The 20,058-nt window shown below is 38.7% G+C and overlaps 1 protein-coding gene and 1 long non-coding RNA gene across 9 annotated transcripts in view; both read right to left on the bottom strand.

Moving 5' to 3' along the window:
* Nucleotides 1–14,621, bottom strand: part of akap13a (A-kinase anchoring protein 13a) — a 124,143-nt gene extending 109,522 nt beyond the window's left edge. For 5 of the 7 annotated variants that reach the window (XM_085157923.1, XM_085158239.1, XM_085158161.1 and 2 more), the window contains exon 1: nt 14,191–14,621. The gene's annotated coding sequence lies outside the window, so the exon portion shown is untranslated. Of the gene's footprint in view, nt 1–6,877; nt 12,637–14,190 lie in introns of those variants that run through there. The other 2 variants (XM_085158000.1, XM_085158085.1) reach the window with 2 other exon arrangements.
* Nucleotides 14,622–15,312: 691 nt separating this feature from the next.
* Nucleotides 15,313–19,809, bottom strand: LOC146526108 (uncharacterized). Of its 2 annotated transcripts, none has more exons than XR_014872241.1 (3): nt 19,621–19,809; nt 18,110–18,296; nt 15,313–16,865 (listed from the first exon to the last, which is right to left on the bottom strand). It is a non-coding gene; the product is annotated as an uncharacterized LOC146526108 (long non-coding RNA). The 2 variants fall into 2 exon arrangements; XR_014872249.1 differs by having other exon boundaries at nt 15,313–16,833.
* Nucleotides 19,810–20,058: the final 249 nt, after the last annotated feature.

The raw sequence follows: 20,058 nt of genomic DNA, 5'->3' as shown, positions 1-20,058 counted from the left end.
ACATGCAGATGACCATCCACTGAAACAAGCTGTTTTAGCTCCTTTCGCCTTAAGACAGCTTCTTCCTGATTGGCTGCCTCTCACAAACACAGGGACCACTATCCTCACCGACAGACCTGGAGCCTTATTGCATTTTCACACCTGCGGTTTTACTTACTCTGATGCAAACTGCAGGTGTTTGCACCTGCAAACCTGTAGGTTTTCCTCGTGGTTTAGTTTCTTTTCACAAAGAAAACACAAAAAAGTGAGATCTAAATTATTTTTTAAAATGTGTTCAGAGTGAGGTATCCATTTAATGTTCAAATACCATAACAGAATACAGTATTGATGCAAAGGAAAAACTGTGATACAAATTTCAGATTACATCATCTGCACAGGCAATATTCTTTATTCACCTTATCACAATTGTTTGGTATCTTGACAAACTCCTGAGAAAATATTTGCACCTTTATCTAGCACCAGTTTACTTTGGCTCTTATTTGACATTTTGTGCTACAGGTCCAGGAACAATCAGGTTTCTCTGAGCTTTGTCCACTCGCTCCTTTTTTTCTAGGGTCCTTAATAGAAGTGGGATTCGGACAATAACAGTAAATCAAACCAAAACAATGAACTAACAATTCTCTATGTATTTATGACCCCAGGAAGCCCTTTCACAGGGAGGATAGGGAGTCGCTTGATTAAATGTAATAAAGTATAAAAATATTACTGAATGCATGTCTGGTATCAGTTCATCAGATTGCCATTGATCTGCTTTCTTCTGCTGACCTCCTGGTCATACAATATAGTGGGTGTGACAGTTCATCTGGTCTAACAGTTCCTCTTGGCCAGCAACAGTCATTCAGAGAGAGAACACAGGGGACTTCTTAAATAGCTACATCTGTGGGTCATTTCTGGTGCAGGAAATTACAAAAAAGGTTCACACTGAATGCATTGATTTCTGCAATGCATAGGGCTGCTGAGAGGTAAACAAGTTCCAGGCAATTTACTGCAGCAAGACAGTATGCTGCTGTGAATAATACCTGGAGTCCTGGGTCAAGTTACAGAGTACACATACAGATTTCATCCTTAATAATGCTAAAACCTGACAAAACAAATACTGCTTGACGTTGTTTTAATTACCGGTAGATTAAAAAAACAACAACAAGAACAACTGTGTCATTTCCAAGTGTGAAACTAAGCAGGAGTAAATATTACGTTAGAGCTTTGCTTCATGTAGACAGAAATGAGCCTAAACAAAACGCTATTTTGCCTGTGCAATCAGATATTAAGAAAAAATTGTTGACTCAAAACTGCACCAAATCATACCACAAAAGAAAAAGAAAATATTCAGTGAAAGAAAACTCTGGGAAAAAATAGTGTATAAAGCAAACCCTTTCTCTGGTAACAGAAGAACCTTGAGAAATGACATCCCCTAAGCTTGCCCTATGGCCACCCGACACCTGCTTATAGAGATGACACAACCCATTAACTCCACCTAAAGCACAGGGTGCAGCCAGCCTTTGGCCAAGCTGCTTAAGAGTCTCTTTTACAGCAGAAACTGCCTTTGAATTGCTACTAAAACAGATTTTTTTCCCCTCTGTAGCTGAAAGGCTGAACAGAGGCAGGGCATGAGCCACGTTCAAGTGCACAGCCGTCACAAATGGACCAATGAATCAAGAGACAAAGGCCCCTGAATGCTGTTATCAGGGCAGCGATGTGACGAGTCAGGGGTGCTGAATGGACCTGTTATGGCTTCCGCTGATCCCATGGCTATCAAAATAAGCCATAATAGCCATGTGACTGCAGAGTGAATGGGAGGATGAACAGGATTAGCTTCCCAACTCATTAATCGGACCGTCTCCTACACCCTTCCTGATAATCAGCTGAGGATTCCCCAACATAGCCATGTGCACAAGACACATAATGACTGTTTATTAGCTGATTAAAGAGCCTCATTCTTACGGGGCTGCCATACAAGTGATTCTCCCTGAGGAAAAATGTAGCCAAAGAAGGCAAATATCACAAAATGACTAGTTTAATTTTAATGTCATCTTTGGACATCCCCGAGCCGGCCTGCATCATCACATCCACGACATCTGGCTCAAACAATCATGACTCGGTATCCCAGAAGAGCTTCCGACAGAGAAGGAAGTTGTTATAGTGTCTAGTTATTGAGATGCATTCTGACACATGTTCAAAAACCTGGAATAACAAAGAGTAGAACTACACAAACCCAACTAAATTTTAAAGTTGTGAAATAATCAAGCTGTTATCTTTTTTATTTCTCTTGGTTTTGCTCTGTACTTTAACCTGGAGTGGCATTATATTGGTAGTCCACAGGTGCTGTGCAGAGCTTTGTAGACATGTCTACATAATGCAGTGGTCAGCTAGGGCAGTGAATAGAAAAGAATATGTGGAAGAAATTATAAGATGCTACTTTTTATTGTGCTTTAGTTGGTCCTGGATCAAAGTAGAAACAAGTATGCATGTATGTGCAACCTTTACATTTTTAATCTTTATATTTCAAGATTTTTAAAGGATTTTTTTTGTTTGTTTCAAAATGCCTGAAATTACTATTGATTGGATGAACATGTAGAAACATGTAAAAGCCCATTGTCACAGGCCTAGGGAATGTTGGTGACCCCACTAGGCAAAAATATGTATTCCTCACTGACTGAATGATTACTGACAATCTCATTGCAATCACTTTTATCACTAGCAGATCACTATGGTTACCTGCAGTTTGCATGTAAGGCTAAGTTGTCTACAAAAACTCACCAACTACTTGCCAACAGGAAATGAAAGTGTTAGAAGTGAGGCAAAAAACCAGAAACAGAGACAGTTTATCTTTGAAATTAAGTTGCACCTTCTGAAATGCGCGGGTCAAAAGTAGAGCTAAATGCAATCATAACTACAATCTTTTCTATCTCTCTCTGAGAATTCCTGTAGGACTACAAGAATATATCAGCCAAAGGCTGTATCAACACTGGCAGAGCATTTCCAAAATAAAACGCTTCAGGAAATAAAGACGTTATGGTTTCATGGATTATCCTAAGGCATTGACCTAGCCCCACCCTACAAGTATGATCTACGTGCCCATTCTCAGAGATCATTTACAGAGTTATTATCCCGCCTCAGTTTAGTGACCTATAATCTTATTCATAAAACTGAATTAGACATAAAGTTCAGAACATGTTTACAGTGCTGCTGTATTCACTGGACAAAAAAAGAAAAAAGTTTGTATGAGATTTTATTAATGTTTTTAATTGTAGTGAGTTTTAAAGAATTATGGTCAACATTTAAAGCATCATCAAAGCCAGCAGGCTTAAAACCACTAATTTCTAAATATTTCTAAATATTTAGCAAATGCTGCCTTGTTTAACAAATGTCATTAAGCAAATCAAATTTGGTTGTATTGGCTTCTTCCTGAGTCTGTATCTTTACCTGTGATGTTACAAAATGCAAAAGACACAACAAACCTTTCCTGGATACTAATCCCAAAACACCAACATGCACACTCTGGTGCAGAAAACAGGTCAGACCACTGGACATGACAGACATGTATACCATTGCATTAGCATTTAATAGCCTTAAAGCTTCATACAGCAGCCTTTCTAGGCCAAAAACCTCCCATTGGCCATTAATTAACTTGAAGAATGTCAATGAGGATCCTTGTTATAGGGGCAATAGTTACCTGCGGCTGCTTCTTCACACAGCTTTTTGAATATTGCTGTGCAGAGGGAGCTGCCATCAAGGACATGGAGGTACTCTAAAGAGGGACAGAAGCCCAATATAGACCTGAGGTGTCACCCAACACCCAGGTTCCATGATGACAACATAGAAAAGTCTCAGGGAGGGGCAAAAATGAGTTTGTGCCTCACCTATAATACAAAGGAGATGAGGACAACCTGGCCTGGATACTTTATCCTTTCTGCCCTTTTGGTGTTTTTTGCTTTAAACACACAAACACACACACACACACACATATACATATACACATATACATATATATATATATATATATGTACAGTTTTAAAACACAGAAACCATCCCTTAAAAGCATCTACTGGGGATTTTTGTCTCGATGCATGCTCAATCATCCAGGTAAGGAAATCCCAAAAGGTTCATTCTGTTCATCTGGACGTAGCGTTCTCAGTGGGGAGAAACGTTTTGTCACTCATCCAAGTGACTTCTTCGTTCTCAGCTGAATGCAGGTTTCCTCAATCTTATAAACAGTACATTTGCACAATGACTGAAACTAGCACCACCAAGTCAACGGTTCAGGTATGTGATATTTGGGATTTTTGCGAGGCAAACTAAGATCACTGACACTAGGAGAAAGTTTACAGGTTCACAGCTCAAGTCACGCTTGCTTTAGTGTAAGGCCTCAAGGTACAGTAAGAGGCTTTGAAAGAAAGCCTCCACCAAATGGCATACAAGAGTGCCAGGGAGACAGCTTTCAAGCTGGTTTTAAAGTCTCACGAAACACAGGCATTAAACATCCTTGATCCCCACGTCAAACGCTTTGTTAAGACTTGGAAATGAATGTGCTCTGAATGAATATTGAATCAAAGTTTACATGTTAAAGTTGCTGTTTAAATACTAGGCCTTTTAAGGATGAAGGAGTTCAAGCAGTTTGTCCAAATAAATGTTTCATTCCAAACGTGAACAATATCTGACTCACAAGGCCTCTAAAACTCTAGACGATGATATCAGTCAAATTCATGAAGAATTCACTGGAACATTTGGGCCCGTTGAGAGTTTGCTGCATGAATAGAGCTGTGCCACACTGGAGGAGGATTAAAGCGTCGTATGGCTCAGCTGGGTTTGATGTTTAACCCAGAGGTTTGTTTAACCTCTCACATTCTCTCTCCCTGGTTAACCGCTAGTTACTGACCTACTGCTACAACATGACCATTGCTGAGAGAGAGCACCTGCTTTACGCTGCACCCTTGTCTGGTTCTTTTTACGGTTCACTATCAGCCCTGCTCCTCTGAAGCACTGCTAAATTAGTCGGGGCTACGTCACCTCCTCAACAACCCCACCACAGTTACTTCGACACACCATGTTGACTACCACTTAGGTAGTCACGGCTGTTTGATTTAATCAAACCGGGCTATTGTCTCTATGAACAGATATGAGACCGCGGTGGTGACGCGACCTCACCCTGCCTCACAAAAGCTGCCTCTGTGCAGAGACAGCACACAAATGCTGGCTGACAACACAAGGCCGGGGTATGAAAGGTCTCCTCAGTGCGTGGTGACAGTTATTACCCTCTCCACTGAAACCAAATACCTGTGAGCCCAGATAGCATTATCTTATTGTGAGGCACACTGGGGGCCAGCCTGTAATCAGGGCCCAGGCCGTCACCAACTCTCCTCCTTAGGTTTAAAGCCATCCCTTCCCTTCTGTTTCCACACGATGGAAAATCTGTCTATTTGATTCTTCCCTGACACCTAGATGATTTATATTTATTAGGAAGTTTAAATTCTCTCAGGACTACATGAAAAAAATCTATTGAAAATGAACAAGAAAGCTTTTATGCAATAAATTCAGCTGAATTCCAAATGCACAATCCATTCACTGGCAGGCGATGGGTGAGCATTGCACAAAATCTCTCAAAATGATCATCTGACATTTCATGGGACCACAGTGTTAGTTACAAAACGAACTACTACTCAGTACAAAACAGAGGGCAAATAGCACACAGAAAGATGGGGAGACAGCAAAGTTTTAGAAAAGGAAAGTGCTGGTTAGTCTCATTTGGGAGGTAAGAGGTTTAGCCAAGAGAATCCTGAGCAACGCTAACCCCAGCTTCACAGCAGCCATGATCAGATTAATATTACGTCTACAGCGAGACTGATGCACATTGTTAGGTAACTGCTACATAAAGTACCAAAGTTACATGTGAAATTAATGTATGTAAATACTTAATTCTTTGATAGCACAGCAGCTTTTTGGTTAGTGTTAGCATTAGACAGTATTGGCCTGAACCTAAGGTTTGGTACTCTCTCAGTCAAGTTAAGACATGCAAGTTCTGTCAATCAGACCCTCTAAATTGCTCCCAAATATGCATGTGTTTGTGTGTGTTTACACTCCTGACCTGTCTTGGATCATTTCGGTGAGTTCCACAATTCAGATAACAAGTAGCTGTCAACCTTTTCACCACTTCTTTAGAAATGGTTTTAAAATAGAAATCTACAGCTTCTGCAGTTTGTTTGGGGAACTGAATTCCCAGTGGGGCATGCAAGTTTCTACACAAGACACTTTTAAGTTGCATTATGAGAAATAAATGACATCCACCCCAAAAAGGATCATGCCTGCCATGTGATCGAACTAGGAGACAACTAAAAAAGAAACTGAAGAGTAGACCATTTAGAACAATAATGTGAATGAGAAAGCCGTCAGAACCCTGTTTTCACCAATTACAGGAAGATTTTGGAAAATAAAGAAGTAAAGCTTCCATATTCTGTCTCAAAGCACATCTTTCACAGTATTCCTACCAGTTTAATGATGCCCTATAGAATGTATTAATTTGCAGCTTTAAAAATGGCTTTCAAAGAAACGTGTGTTGAGATAAATATGTAAATTACCATGAGGAGAGCCAAATTACAACTTTAAAAGCGGTCATATTAGTTGTTATTGAACGCATTATCAGTGAGGCAGACATTGCTAGGTGCATCACAGACTTTGCCCCAGGGAATTGCATCAAAACAAACACGAGAAAGACAACCTGCAAATTCAGTGTGCCGCTTCACACACGGCAATGCTTTTATTTAGTCGTCATCACCGCCTACAACATAAAAGCTGCTTGTTGAATTGCTCTTATAATTCTGTCGCATCACACTTTTGTCTCAGCCAACTAAGACGCACATGAAGGCATCAATGGAAACCTTACCCACAGTTTATTTGACGACACCGGCTGTGAGCAGACTCCTTCAGGTGATCATTAAATTAATTTTAAGTCCATCAGAGAGAGCAGGTGTGTTTATACTAGGCAGGTATTCTCAGTAGGCATGCAAGCTCTCACCACACTGATTACACTGAGCTAAATATGGCTTTGTGCTAACACAGACAGTAGGCTGATCAAAGCCCTGATGTCACAGGGCACAGGCGGAGCCAACAGACTACAGGTCAGGTGTATGCCGCAACTGCAGTGGCATAACTGCAAGCGTACTCTTTTTTTTAGCAATGCTACAGTTTTGAGCATGTGCAGATACACAGGTTCTACTTACGGCAACATGTTTGGGTATTCAGATCACTTAAATGTTGTGATGATTTTTATATATTAATGTATATCCTGATATTGAACCAGAAAAGAATAGATAGTAAACACACTGCAAACTGATTTCATCTGGTGGAAAAGTAATCAGAAGTAATCAATGGCAACAGTGGCTTGGTACATTAAAAGTCCTGCAGTCACATTTATAAATCAAGTGTGCATTCATCAAAAAAATGGTTAATGACTTGATTTATCTGCTAAGTTTGGTTCAAAACAAGTCAGTTGGTTCCAGGTTCTCACATATAAGAATATTTAGTTTTTCAATCATTTAAAAAAAAAATACAGAAAATTTGGGGGAGCTTTCACTGTTGAACAGATTTTACATTTTTACAAAATATAACTATTTAAGTCACAACATATTCAAAAACAAAAATAATCATTAGCTGCAGCCCAATTCAGCTACAGGCTATTTTTATTTTCTAGGTACAGACACCATCTATCCCCACACCGTTCCATCTTTTTCCCCTTCTTGTATGCTGGTCAGGTCTTTGTGTGGAACACCTCAGTATCATCCAGATCCATCTAGAGAAACTATGGACTGTATGAAAGTTGGAGGCAGCCACCGTGACCTCTTCTATTTTTTCTGAGCACCTGAATCTTAGCGTTTTGGTTATTAAACTACAAGAAACCAAACTTAGACAAGAGGGTGGCGTTCCTAGTTATTAGCTAATGCTAGTGAGCTAGGTTAGCAACCTGCATCAATAAACTGTAGGTTTGAAATGTATCTGCGATTTAGTGCTAACTGACAAAAAAACTAACAAAATAATAGAATTTTCACAAAACATTTTCCACAAATATCTTAGACTATCTGCACCTCGCAGAAAGTCATTATTTATTTATTTTTACAAACAGCAAACACTGCTGAAATACCCAGTTTAGTGACTACACTTGGTGGAGGTGAGGTAGCTTGCAGACATGATGGCCACCTCTGTCATGACACCTGTCCAACAAGAGTCGACACTCCTAACTTAAGCTTCCAGATGAATGGCATTATAAAGAGAGTTCACTCTAAGCACAACTGCTATAAAGTGGGGAATAAGAGAGGCTAAAGTTATTTGGGTTTTTTTTTTCCCCTGGCTTCATTTTTCAGCCGCTTGAAGGACACATGAACCAGCTCTGATTGGACTGGCCCTAAAACTCAAGTCCACTTACAGAAGGGTGACAGGACTGTGCAACAACACTGAATTAGCTAATCTGCCAATTAGCTAGTCAATCATACAATGGCAACCTGCTTGAGACGAGAATGACTGCATTCTGGTTACGTTCCTATATAAACGCACGTTTGCCAAGCGAATTTATGTTTTCAAACCTATGTAAGTCTATGTAGTACATGTGAATTTCCATGTCAGACTTCCAATTTTCACATATTCATCATTCATCACCATATTACAACCAACAGATTGCATGTAATTGCCAATTTGATCCCATTCAACTGCAAATCGATAGCTGACTAAGACTTCGTCTTATTGCCACTTTACCTCCATCTAGATGCACCAAAATCACTTTGAAGACGGCGACTGAGCGTGAGCTGTCGCAGACCTGTTCCCTATTTTCGAATCAAGTGCTTCAAAGAAAACAAGATCACAAGTTTATTGAACACGGTCAATAATTTTGGTCATGCCTCATTCTTCAACTACCGTTTTCTCCAGTGCGACAGTAGCACAAAGGAGACACGACACAGGACCGGTTTAGCAGCGACAGAACTTTCAGAATAAAACACATGTAACACCTTACAAATAAAGAAAACTGCTACAATTTATCCTTCTACATGTTAACTGTGAGGTAGAAAAAAGCAGCGGACCAACATTCAGAAAGTGTTGTAGAGATATATCTCATGACCTCTGGTCAGAAGTCAACTAACAGTGATGTTAGTTGGTTTGTATCTTGGCAGGCTTTATAATCTGTTAGCTAGTTTAAGTAAATCAAGTAAATTAGCAGAAGTTGAGGATCATCATAACCTTTTGACTATCTCGCACACCTTTGTTTCTCAAGTACGGCTCCCAAACATCACCTGCATACTGAAATCAGATTTCACTATGTAAACACAAGACCTCCTCCAGATGCCTTTAAATCCGCTAGTAAATATTCAAGCTGTTCCTCATCCATCCAGGCAATCCAGTTTTTGTATGTTGTGTTCTGTTTGTTCTGTTTGTCTTCCCGTTGTGTTGGCACACAAAGGCTTATTTCTGTTCAATAAAGAAATTCCCACAGTTATATTTATTATTAGGTTTTTAATAAAAGGCTATTCTAACCAATTCCCAAGGTGATTTAAATTATCTGACATCTGTGTCATTAAAAAGAGCTAATCTGATCAAACACAAGTAAATAACAGAGGGTTTAGCAGAATGCATGCAAATGGAGAAACTGCTACGGTTACACTTGTTTACAGGATTATAAAATCCTGCTGCACATGTTGGTAACAGAGAGAGGGTTGTAAATAATTCATCATAAGCAAACTTTAACAAATCAAAGTTAGCATTTTGTCACAAAGCTGATACTTTTCGTGATGTTAAATTTTGATATCAACATAGGCACATTAACAATTAACATCAAAGCGTTCTCAATAATTTCCAGGAGAAAATAAACTCTGCTCCAGGGCACAACGTTTGGACAAGCTGTGGAAATAGCTGCTGTTTTGGAACAATGAGTGCGGCTGCTGTTTGGCGTGCTGAGAGGATTCCAGCGATTCCAGCCTTAACAAAAACTAAGTCAAGGCTTTATTGTGAATATCAGTGGGGAATTCAGCAGTCGCCCTCCCAGGCATACCAAAACTTATCCCTGAGACAGCACTACATGATGAACTAGTACCTGTAAGACTTCCTCTAATGCTTCCATTCTATACCAAATACAGTGTAATTACAAGGCCCACACTGTGCGTATCCTCCATCATCATTAAATTAGGGGGTTTGTAAAGATGAGAAATTGACGGGGTTCTGCTTGGAGCCAGCAGGATCCTCATGGAAATTTACAGTACTCAAAATGGGAGGCCAACTCCTCTTTCATTTGTCTCTCATAACGGAGCTAAACATATATCGCTAACTAGGACGTCCTAAGAAATAAACCTGAATTTTGCAGGGAAAGACGCAGAGAGCAGAGTAATAAGCTTTTGTTTAGTGGAAAAGTTGCACAGTCCTCTCCTGATAGCTTGTGTCTTATGGAAAAAACGTGGAATGATGTGCACTGGTTTTTAAAATGTGTTGGCAGTGAAAGAGCTCAGCTGCAGCTCGGTTTACTGTTGCACTCACATTCTGTCATGTTTGTTAATACCATCATCTGAAGATGGCTATAATACATGGTTTGAGACCGTTTTTAAAAGACGACATATCCAGTAAGTGCCACTCTAACAAAATCACGATATTAACATTTCATTCTGGTTTGCAAATCTCAAGTTAGTGTTTTGAATTTCACACTGAACTTCACATCTAAATCTTCAAAGGAAAGTGAAAAAACATGTTTGTAAAATATTAAATGAGACTTATTATGCTTTCTCTTAAATTTATAGATGCCCATTAAAAATATGCCCAAAGTTTCAAATAATGAAGAAACTGTTTGTCAAAGTAATCTCTGCACCAAAAGCTCAGGCTTCATACTCCACTCAACGCCCAGTTTCAGATAGTTTTTTTCCCCACTCTTAGAGTTGTATGACAGCAAATATGTATGAGAGCAAATATCCTTACCAGTGATTTCAGTCAATTAGCTCTGGATGTGTGCACAAAGCTAAACTGACCTGCTGTTCAAAGCTAGTTTAAAGGGTGGGTGCCCTTAAAGGGAGAGAGGCCGCAATTGCTTACTTCATACAGTGGAAGAACTGAGGCCACACCAAGGCCCAATATTAGTGAAAAAGGGATTATTTTAAATGGCAAAACATACAAATTTATCTAGGAGTGTCCTCAAAAAGACCAATATGGAAGATGAAAATGAACAGGTTCCCATTAAATTCACAAACAGTCGTGAAAATTTGGATGATTTTGAATTACTGCAACTGAAAACTTTGACCAACACCTGACAGGATAAGCAACTGCTCAAACACTGAGAAAACAGTTTAACATTATTCAAACACATTGACACATTACACAAGTACAAAGCATATTTGAAGTGTTAAGTTAATGAACTAGGTGAGTTTGCAGGGCTGATTCGAAGTCTTTATAAAGCTATTCTGCACTCGCTGTCAAAGTACTAATAATTAAGGCACTGCAATCTCACATCTCTACAATATATCTGCTTCATATTTATCAACTTGGAAATTTCCTTTTGCAACATAAAAGTTCATATCAACTAGGTGAAGTGTTACTGCAAATGTGACACACCCACTGTGTAAGAGGTTTCAAGAAGTTAGTCGCAACAGGTCCATTTCCTTCTTTCTCTCTTGGTCAAAGAATATAATATGGGGGTGATGGATACTTGGCCTACATTCATTGGCGCCGACTCATTTTTACAGGACAATTGCACAGTCAAAGGCATGCATGGAGCGATACAAAATAGATGAGTGGGCTGCTTGATAGATAACAGAGCCAGTTCTACCAAGTCAACAATGACAGCAGGAAATCTCTGTAAACAAGTCAGATTACCAGGGTCACTCCACTATGAAGGAGTGACAACAAATGTGAGCAATGTCACCTGTTCTCACTTTTACTCTTGCCATTACTAGGGCTTATTTAAAGATGAAACACTAGTGTGGAATCCAAGGATCCAACATTATTATAGACTGGATGATAGCGTGAGTATTAAGAAAGCGTAGAATCACTTGTCAGATTAGTGTTGATGTTGAGGCCAGAGATAATCCTCAAAGACACTGGAAAAATGTAAAACATTTAGAACCCGACTCTTTTTAAGAGAATAAGAAGATTCTCTTTAAACAAGCCACTGATCGGCTTCACTGCTTGTACCCAGGCAAGTGGGATAAACTCAAATTAACCAGGAAGTGAAGAAGATGAGGCTTGTGTTGTGACTTCAGAGCGAAGCTATGGGTGTGTTACAACATGGGAACCCAGAAAGCAGCCATGCCTTGGTGCCTCGCCCTTTGAACATGTTCAAATGGGTGAGGTCAAGCGGGTGTAAGTGAATTAGTAGGCCACTGCTTTTGCTTACATGTGTGCAGACCTTCCCAACAAACCAGGAAGTAAAATCAGCTCTTGGAAGTAGGCTTCCTTAATGAGGAAAAAAAAATAACCCTGAAAAGATTTTAAGCATCTGCCCAACCCAACAATGACTTTAATTTCTTTTTGTGCTTGTGGGGGGTTATTAGGTGCAGAGTCAGTATAATTATTGACAGTTACCAGGGTTTCGGCTTCATACAAAAAAACCAAAAGAAAAATGGCGCCAAAGATCCAACAATTTTTTTTTTAATGAAACCAGTTGATTTATTTTTGGTTAAAGATCATTTGATTAATTTAATAATTAACATAATTTAATATACATTTTGATCATTTAATTTAATAAACAGCCAAAATAGGTGTAATCACCCCAAAAGGCCAACTCTGAAAACCCTGATAACAACTGGGTAATCTGAGTGTTCCTCATTAAATCCTTAAGAATGGTAAAGGTCAATCATGTGAAAATAAGTAATCATACAAATCAATTTTATTTCTCTCAGAATGACATATATATATGTAAATATAGCTAATTATTAAATTAAATTCCAGGCCTTTTTTTGAGAACCAACTATGACATCACTGTTGAGGATGTATCCATTTCGGATTCTTTTTACATTTGCACATAGATACACCTTACCAGAGCTACCTTAATTTTCATGGCACACATTCATCCAGGTGCTTACGATTGGCCTCCTATCAGCTCGAAGCAATCAGGTTGTTCTCCTCTATGGTACTTTGAACCAGAGAATGGTTACTCACGCTCATCTTCCTTTTTTATGACAGTGCTGAGATTATTGTAAACAGTGGAGAATATGCTATGCTAAACAAACTATAGATAGATAGATAGATAGATAGATAGATAGATAGATAGATAGATAGATAGATAGATAGATAGATAGATAGATAGATAGACAAGAAAGGATCTTTTAAAAATATTCATCTCAGATGCAAGAGATGAGAGAGATATCTTAATTTTTAAATAACTCAAGCAGGTAGCAGAGCCACCCACCTGCTTTTAGACTTTCTGTTTGCAACAGACAGCCAATCACAAAAAAACTTGTAGAAGAAGGGGAAACAGCTTCTTTTCTGGCAACGCACGAACCAAAGAGCTACACTGAGGCCAAGTATGAGATAAATAATGATTACTTTGAACTCTGAATCATGCAAAGTTACTCTTTGACTATTTTATGACTTGATCTATTTAAACTACATACACCTGAAGACTTTTTTAACCAAGCCCAAACACCAGGAAAATTTGGTTTAAAATTCTCTTGGTGGGGGTTATACACTGCACAAAGCACAAAACAGCCTGAAATCATGGTAAAAGAAGGTCAGCGAGCTGGGTGGTGGAAATGAGGGGCCTAGTATAAGATAAGGGTTAGTTGAAATCATGCAAAGCTACTTTAGTAGAATTAACATATAAAGAATAATAGGGCTCCTTAAATAATACAATCCTAAATACTATTAGCTAATGAACACAACATTTAATGCTAGTATGAGAGCTTTCGGAGTGGTGATATAAGCATACTTGCACAAGTCACAAGCATTTCTTCTTCACCTCCTAAACTTTAGCTTCTTTTGAACAGTATCATTTTACACGTCTATGTTGGTCTTCGTCGTTTTAAAGCTAGCAGAAACGTGAGAAGCTCTAGCTTTTGGCCCCACAGGCTCTAAGTGAAGATGTCATGGCTACCAAGCAACACGTTAACAAACCCACCCAGCAGCCATTTAACAACTTCTCTCAATGTAAAACAACCCCGATACGTACAAAGCCACGCCGGGCTCCATTCATAGTACAGCTGATAACGGGTTTACATTGTAAAGGAGTCCTCTTACCTTCAGCACTTGAAGCTCAGCGTGAAGAAGATGAAAAAGAATGTTCTGAACACATAATAATCCTCCTGTTGGTGAACTCGCAGTATTTGGATGTTCAAAAAAAAAAAGAGTGAAAAGTTGCGCAGCGATCAGGTTTTCAAACCAAAAGTGTTCTCTTCAAGGAACAAGACTGACTTTCTCAGAGTTGTTAGTGTTTCCCAGGACAACTCAATGGGGAGGAGTCAGCACGAGGACTATTAAAAGCTCAGTGGTTTGTTTTTCATGGAGTAGACTTTCAGACAAGAGGAAGTCAGTGTAAACTCGTGAGGGGGGCTTGAGTAACTTTAGTGATTTCCCAAAAATTACTTGGAGAGGTAACTAATATTGTGAAACGGTCACTGTCCGGGTTTGTGAAAAAGTATCGTGGTCGGGTCCCCAGAGTCGAAATGAAAAAACGGAGGAAGCTGGAAAGATCAGATTAACATCCCGTCTGTGCTTTTCACAATAAAGGAACACGAACCCTGCACGCTACTAGGACCAAGGTGTCATGGACCGCATACCACCGAACTAATAACTAGATCACTGAATGAAAACACATTCAAAGTTACTTGGGAAAACTTGAAAATGAAAAATACGTGAAAGTCTGTGTCATAAATAAGAAAGAAATATATGAGAAGGACTTTTCATTTTTATTTTGAGAATAACGTTGAAATTGTGATAGCTATGAAAATAAAACATATGGGTGGAGCTGAAATATTGCTTTGAAAATAAAGTCAAAATGTCGGAATAAATGTGAAAAGTTACATCCAGAAGAAACAGTAGTTTTTGTTCTTTCAAAATTAAAGCTGAAATTACAAGACTAAAACTCAAATATTAAGATAATCAAGGAAATATTCCAAGAATACAGTTGAAATGTTACTGGTATTAAGTCAAATTAGGGGCAGCTAGTGCACAGCTGCCCTGAAAAATGCCTTGTGCTTAAAAATCATTTAATCACACTACAGAGTGACAACTTTGGGAGCTAATCTTATTCTTTAAACTTACTTTATTCTTTACATACATTTTCAATTTTACTTTCAAATTTTTGACTTTATGCTCACAATGCAAATAAAATACTTCTAACATTTTTTCTTAATTGTGGCCTTAACAAAACTTTGGATAGATAAAAAAAAAAGTATCAAGACATTTACATTACTGTGTAGTAACAGAACAACAGGAATAGTAATGCGTTTAGTAACAGTAATGCATGCAAATGATTTGAAGGATGGCTGCATCCAGTGGTTTCCAGTGTGTTTGACACCGCCTGCTCTGGGAGACATCGTCTTAAATAAAAACACATAAATAATGATGCCAAAATAATGGTTTGGCATCACTTTGCCATGTATCTGAATGGATTTTTAAACTTAGAAGCTAAAATTTGTTTGTATGGCCCAATGCAACAGTCTGTATTGCATTTTTCTAATGGAATGGTTGGGAGTACTACATTTATTGGTCCTATGATGGGTCAGATTATTTGGGAATGATGTCACTTACATGGCAATTATTGTAACTTGCAACATAATTGTATATTTATTTTTATTTTTCAGTACAACTATCATGCATTTCCCAACACTCAGCACTGACAGCAGATCATAATCAGAATTTAAAAAAAATAGCGCTTGAAACTGCACATCCACAACATACACACACAAAGCACTTTGCTCTGTGTAACACCAGGGAAACACTTATTCAAAGTCTCCATTTTTGATTTTCATTAAGTAAAAAGAAATAAAATAACTTTATAGTTCACAAATTGTCACTAGAAGAAGAAGGGGGGTAACTTTGATTTTATTTTATACAGTAAAATTCATCAGCATATTGAAAATGTAACTACCCAAAACATAATCACACAAATCCAGATGATTTAACTATAAATGTAATCTTGTAGTTACTAATTTATTTGTAGTCAAATACGCTGAAACCATAGCAAACCCCATCTTCCACCGTATAAACTTTTATTTTGAAGGGAGCGCTTCAAGCCACTAACTTTAACCACTAACTGCTGCTCAGCTGACAGACAGTGATCCACTGCTTTCTGTAATAAGGCTAAAGAAGAAATTAAGTGAAGGTTGCTGCACATTTTGCTTAATTTAAGTTGTAGCTTCTCTGAACTACAGTGACCTTTATGTGCTGGGCGGACTCTACTTTTCTATTATTACTTTGCTGAAGTCACAGAACTGCTCTGCACAGGGCTGCTATAAATCACATCTTGTAGCAACATTAGTTGTTAGTAACGCTACACAGAGATTAAAATGCATTACACAAAGACACTGAATTCATTTGATCCATATTGGTTGCATGCCATACAGTACGGTAAAGGTCACTGATTCCAAACACATTAAGCTTCCTTTCTTGCTTTCCCCTTTTTCAGTTTGGTAATGTATCAAAAAGTGATCTATGATTTAGACTATCTATGATCTATGATTTGGACCCAGTGATGAGAGGTGAAAAGTACAATCTCCTGACATTACATTGTGAATCACAGGCGCTTTCATTTTTCAGCAGTGCAAACATTAGGTAGATGCTTATAATGTAGAACAGCGAGTTTCAGTGTTGTCTCATCATGACTGCAAATCCCTTCCAGGCAGAGGGGCGAAGAAAAACTCCTGTGGTTTCAGCTGCCCTCTGCAGGCACAGGAGGTTTTCTGCAATGATCTCTGTTCCCAACACATTATATACAATACACTGGTAAAGGAATGCTGTTTGAAACTTTTATAACACCCCCCTCCAAAATGCTGCAAACGCAAACATAAGTAGAGTTTCCAAACCCATGAAATACATTTGTCTCTTTCTGTGTTAAATGTCAATAGGAAGAAAGAAAGAAAAAGAGCACAAAAAACAAGACCTTGTGTGCTCGGTTTACTCAGTCTTGTAAAGAATGCAGTGTTTAGAATAACCTTAACTTTCTTATACATACTGATACAAATCAGGGCATCACTGAAAAGGACCTTTCATTCCCTCTGGCTTTAGCCGGCCAGATTTATAAATAAATAAATGTATGTTGTATGTGGCTTCTATTATTTGCCTTCGGGCATCAACAAAATGAATTAGAGCTTGCAAATACCATCACATATCCTCATTCAAAAAAGGATAATGCATGCTTATGTGTTTAAAATCAAGCCAGAGTTATTTCTGGATCTTTAGAATGACATGAACTGAGCTAATGAAGAAAAATCAGTGTTTTTCAGCTAAGCCTTGCTGGCATGTGAGGCCACACTTCCGGATGGAATCACTTTTAATAATGTCACAGTGTCCCTGGGGCAGGAAAAAAGAAACCTTGATAAGTGAAAATCTTTTAAAAAGAAAATCTACTGTGTAACTTCATGAACCAGCTAAGAGTCTAGATAGATGACTGCTTGCCTGTATGGACAGACTGACCCGTCAGAATGAAAAAAATATTTCTGAGTATCAGTTCCCAGCTCAGAATTTGAGTTTGAGGCTGTTTCACTCCATCCACAGATTATCTGCTGTTATGGATCACAGCTGTGACAAAAGCATTACTGATAAATCAGACCACTCTGCTGCCTTGTGCAAGTAAATGTCTCTTGCCAGAAAGAGAAAATCACAATAAATACCCCATAATCTCCAATGGTGTGTCTTTGGCTGCAGCAGAACTGGATGGATAGATGGGCGTAAAATAAATAAAACATTTTTAGACTAAATTTCTGGACAATTCTGGGAATCGTGGGTTATTGTGCTTCCATTTTTGTTGTTTCACAAAAATGAAAATACTGATCACGCTGAAAAAGATGAAAGCTTTGATATCATAAACATACATATAAAAACACTAGAAACTAGAAAATGTTTAAATATTTAAAGCTGAACCTGAAATAAAAGCTATCAAGATTTTACCTGAAACTCATACAAAGACATAAAACTTACTACCATCTTTAAAGCTCACCTTTCTGCACAGACGCTGGCACCTCATCAAACACATGCGTACGGTGTCATCAACATAACAGGCGTACTCTTTCCATCACTGTACGTGAAATTGAACCGCATAAAAGTTGTTTTGGAGGCACAGCAGGGATCCAGGCCTCCCAGCCATCACAAGCATCTGGGCTCGGAGCTACGCCTCTCTCCTGCACCTGTAACCAGCCGAGGGTTAGATAAATGGCAGGTGGTATTGAAAAGGGCCCCCATTCACAGCCATACCGAGCTGCACTTAGACACATTATTGCAGCCTGGAGGAGGAGTGGAGGGATGTGGGGGGAATGATGAAGCAGGGGCGGTCTACAGAGTGCCAGAACATGAGTGAGACAGGGTAACAAGCATGACACAAAGAAGTACATAGCTGCCTTTGTGTGGTGATAAAAGAAGGTTTTGTAAGTTGGAGGATTTGGATGGAAGAGATAGAGCTGGGGGAAAAAAGCCCCATCCTGAGTAAACACTTGGACAGAGAGACAAAAACGCACTAGTTGCAAGAGGAGGGAGGAGGTGGCAGAGAGAGGAGCGAGAGGCATATCATTTGGCTGAAGTGCCTTCAGAATAAACTGCCTCACAGCTCAGTGGAAGGACCCTCTCACTCAGCACCAGTGTCCACAAGTCTTTTAACTCTGACCTTTGTTGTTTATATACAGTTAAAGCTACGCTGGGAAATGTTTGCAGTCCAAACAGCCACAGTGGGGAGATGTTTGAAAGTGGTTTTAATACTCAAGGTCAATTTGGCAGCTCTTTTGTTTGTGGTTTTTAAATTTCTAAACACATAATGCTCCAGGGATCTTGCTTGAGGTTCAATTTTTTAGTTTTAACCTTGTTTAACAAAGCAGTCATAGTTGCCAATTTACAAAAACTGACTCCACAGGACACTCGTGCATACAGCTCATCTAAGCCACTTGAGGCTGACTTAAAAAGTCATTCAGTCCACACAGGACCCAGTGTTAGAAAGCTCACCTTCAAGACCCAGCTGCACAGACCTAGATTTCAGATCATGACCCCCCCTGGAAATCCCAAATCTGTATAACCTCCAGCATCTGATAAATAAATAATGAATATATATAGACCACCGGTTCCCAAGGGTCTCCAACCAGTCTCTAGGCCTTTGTGTCTGGGACTTTACAGTAGAAAAAAAAACATGCTTATACTACAAAAACAGTATTCTCCATAGCTATACAATAGGGTATTTATTTGCTGAGGCATCTATTTAGTTAATAAAAGGTTTAAAGTCACTCCAAGTGACTAGACTGCTAAGTCTTTTTCAAAAATGACCTGAGCTTATTTGAGGCACTGAATTGGACTGCCTGTGTTTGCAGTGTTGATGGCGATTTCAAACATATTAAATGCAATTGCCTGACAAATAGCATTGCAAGTTGTGGGGTTAATTATAATTACCTGCCTCGACAGCCAGCAAAAGAGGTCTGTGTTCCAGGTTGGACAAATGAAATTGTAATATTTTACCGTTACGTTACTTACAATTAATTAGAAGGTGTCTATGTCTGTGCAGTCCACCCATATTGACTGAAGGTGCAGTGTGCTAAAAAAGCTTGCAAGCCACAACTAAAACCGCATCGCAGCCAGACATGGTTACCTTTAGGTAAAAAACTAAACAAAACAGGAAATTACAAGCCAACGGAGGCCATTTTTACACACCCTTAGTGTCATTATCACAACGCCATCTATTGGCTTTGATAATTATTAGAAAGGTGAAAGTTAGTAAACTCATATTATTATTATTATTTTTTTATTATTATTTATTTATTTATTTTTATTATTATAGCTTGTGGTAAAAGATTGATTATGAGGGTTATTTTTACTTAATAAAATAAGGCTCTGTTATATTTTGCAGCATCATATAGATTTTTTTGTGTCAAAATTTGCTCAAAATCTGATTTAGATAACATGCTAGCTTGA

This window comes from Neolamprologus multifasciatus, chromosome 1, assembly GCF_963576455.1.
Source record: "Neolamprologus multifasciatus chromosome 1, fNeoMul1.2, whole genome shotgun sequence".
NCBI classification, from domain to species: domain Eukaryota; kingdom Metazoa; phylum Chordata; class Actinopteri; order Cichliformes; family Cichlidae; genus Neolamprologus; species Neolamprologus multifasciatus.
The sequence above is the reverse complement of the archived record's forward strand: the minus strand, read 5'-3'. Positions and strand labels throughout refer to the sequence as shown.